Source organism: Arachis hypogaea, chromosome 19 (assembly GCF_003086295.3).
Source record: "Arachis hypogaea cultivar Tifrunner chromosome 19, arahy.Tifrunner.gnm2.J5K5, whole genome shotgun sequence".
In the NCBI taxonomy this organism is placed as follows: Eukaryota; Viridiplantae; Streptophyta; class Magnoliopsida; order Fabales; family Fabaceae; genus Arachis; species Arachis hypogaea.
The window spans coordinates 55,037,331-55,039,983 of NC_092054.1; the positions used below are offsets into that span (position 1 = coordinate 55,037,331).

Below are 2,653 nucleotides of genomic sequence, written 5' to 3' on the forward strand. Positions count from 1 at the left end.
GTATTTTGTGAGTTTTGATAGGGTTTGTTGTTGCCTGATTGATGGTTGGAGTTGTGGTTGTTGTATTGGTTAGATTGGTATAGTTTGTGATCTTGGCTGTGGTTTTGTTGGTTTCTCCACCCAAAATTTGGGTGGTTCTTCCAACCTGGGTTGTATGTCTTAGCGTTAGGATCATATGGTGGTCTAGAGGGATTGTTCACATAGTTAGCTTGCTTCCATTCACATTCAACTTCTGGTGTATCTCCTTCTTATGGAGGGGCTTAGGCTTGGATAGCTGAGACTTGGTTCTTCTCTATCTTCTTGGTTAAGGCTGCTAGTTGTGCAGTGATCACCTTGTTTTGAGCTAACAAGGCATCTATAGAATTGAGCTCCATCACTTCTCTCTTTTGAGTTCTTTCTGAGGCATAGAAGTACTCATTTTTGGCTACAATCTCTATGACATCTATGGCCTCTTCAATGGTCTTCTTCTTGTTAAGTGAGTCCCCTGAAGAATAATCTATTGCCTGTTTTGACTCATATGATAGCCCCTCATAGAAGATGTGCAGTTGCACCCACTCATTGAACATATCCGGAGGGCATTTCCTTGTCAAGTCTTTAAATCACTCCCAGGCCTCATAAAGGGTTTCACCATCTTGCTGTCTGAAGGTTTGCACCTCAGCTCTCAATCTATTGACTCTCAAATTTGTTCACAACATCATCCCAAGTTATCAAGATCTCCTTGGGAAATGCATCCAACCACTTTGCTGCCTTATCTCTGAGAGAAAAGGGAAACAAAAGTAGTTTGTAGGTGTCAGGATGTACACCATTTGACTTTACAGTGTCACAAATCCTCAAGAATCTAGTCAGATGTTGGTTGGGGTCTTCTTGGGCACTCCCTCCAAATGAGCAATTATTCTGGACAAATGTGATGAGTTGAGGCTTCAACTCAAAGTTGTTAGCATGAATTGTTGGCTTTAGAATGCTACTGCCAAAGTTTCCTGGATTTGGGTTGATGTAAGAGCCTAGAACTCTCCTCTCTTGCCCAACATGATTGCCAGCATCTTCTCCAACATGGTTATGCACCTCTTCCTCCATAGTAACTCCAGATCTTCCTCCACTACTTCCTCTCCAACTATTCCTTTTCCTCTTGCTTCCCTCCTTAATCTAAGAAAGATCTTCTCAGGTTCACTATCAAAAGAGGATGAAGTGTCTCCTCTTCTACCTGTCATACATCCAACAAACAGTAATAGAAGACAAGTAAAGGAATCACTCTTGTTAAAACTAGTGGTTAGTTTGGCTGATGCAATTAATCAAACAGTTAATAGAGCAGTAAAAAAATGGAAGTATAAACAATGAACAGCTGAAATGATCAAACGAAAAAAAAAATTAAAGAACTGAAATTAAAGTAATTAACAAGGTAATTAAAAGTGCTTAATCTAGGTACACATCAATTTAATCATTGTCAAATTCAAACCAATCCCCAGCAACGGCGCCATAAAACTTGATGACTAGAATTCACTCCCATATAAAATGATGAATCCGTTTTTTTGGCAAGTACACCAAAAATATCATCAAGTAATAACCCACTAGGAGTGGGGTCGAATCCACAGAGATTGGTAGATTTGAGCAATTTTAATGAATGGGTGAATTAGTCAAGCTGAGCAATATAAATTATGATTGCAGAATTTTAAATGAGCAGAATTGTAAATGACTCAAAAGTAAAGAGAAGCAGTAAAGTGTAGAAAAGTAAATGGCAAGAATGTAGAGTGCTGAAACATAAATGACTGAATTATAAATGGGAATGGGGAATAACAGAATGTAGAGCAAGCTATAAAGAATATAGAAGATAAGAATAGGGGAAATTCATTGGGGTTAGGAGATATTGTTCTCTTTGGATTAAATCCAGCTCATTTCATCTTCAATCATACAACTCATTGACCTCTTGGCAATCATGATTGATTGAACCCCAATCCCTTGGTGATTCAATCTCTCAAATCTTGATAATCAGCCAATTCCTTAGTCTAATTGCTCATGAAGAGAGATATGCTTGGTCCCTGATTATACCACACATCCTCATAGATCCAAATAGTGGGTGGATTAGATGTCACCATATCCAATCACCAAAACCCAGATCTACTCAATTGTGAGAAGGGATTTCAAGCATGGTTTCATGTTTTCTTTTCCAAGGTTCCCATGAAACCCATTTTGCATTCAACCTCTTTCCCAAGATGATTGAACACTAGCATTAAAACGAAACTCCTTCTAGCAAATCAAAGAGAAGATGAAGACAAGAAGAAATTCACTATCATTAATCCATCAAGTACAACAGAGCTCCCTCTCCCAATGAGAGAGAATTTAGCTACTCATAGCTTAGAGAAAAATACAAGAGATAGAAGAGATGAAGTGAAAAGTAAAAGTTAACTACACTACTTGCTAATGAACCAACTACTCACCAACCCCTTTCTCAGTACTTTCAGAGGTTATTTATACTACTCCTATCACTAGAATTAAGAAAATACAAAAGAGAAAAGAAAATTACAGCTGGAGGAAAAGAAAAACTTAATAAACGTGACTCCTCAAGCTTGGCATGTGGTTGGCGTTTGAGTGGCGTGCCACGCCTAGCCACTAAATTTGGCTTGGCGCGCCACGCCCAGCTTCTCAAGTGGCACGCCCT

At 38.9% G+C, this 2,653-nt stretch overlaps 1 non-coding gene across 1 annotated transcript; it reads left to right on the top strand.

The window, feature by feature from the left end:
• The first annotated feature begins 562 nt into the window (after window positions 1-562).
• LOC112780210 (small nucleolar RNA R71) lies at window positions 563-668 on the top strand. The gene has a single exon (XR_003191062.1). It is a non-coding gene; the product is annotated as a small nucleolar RNA R71 (small nucleolar RNA).
• The last annotated feature ends 1,985 nt before the right edge of the window (window positions 669-2,653 follow it).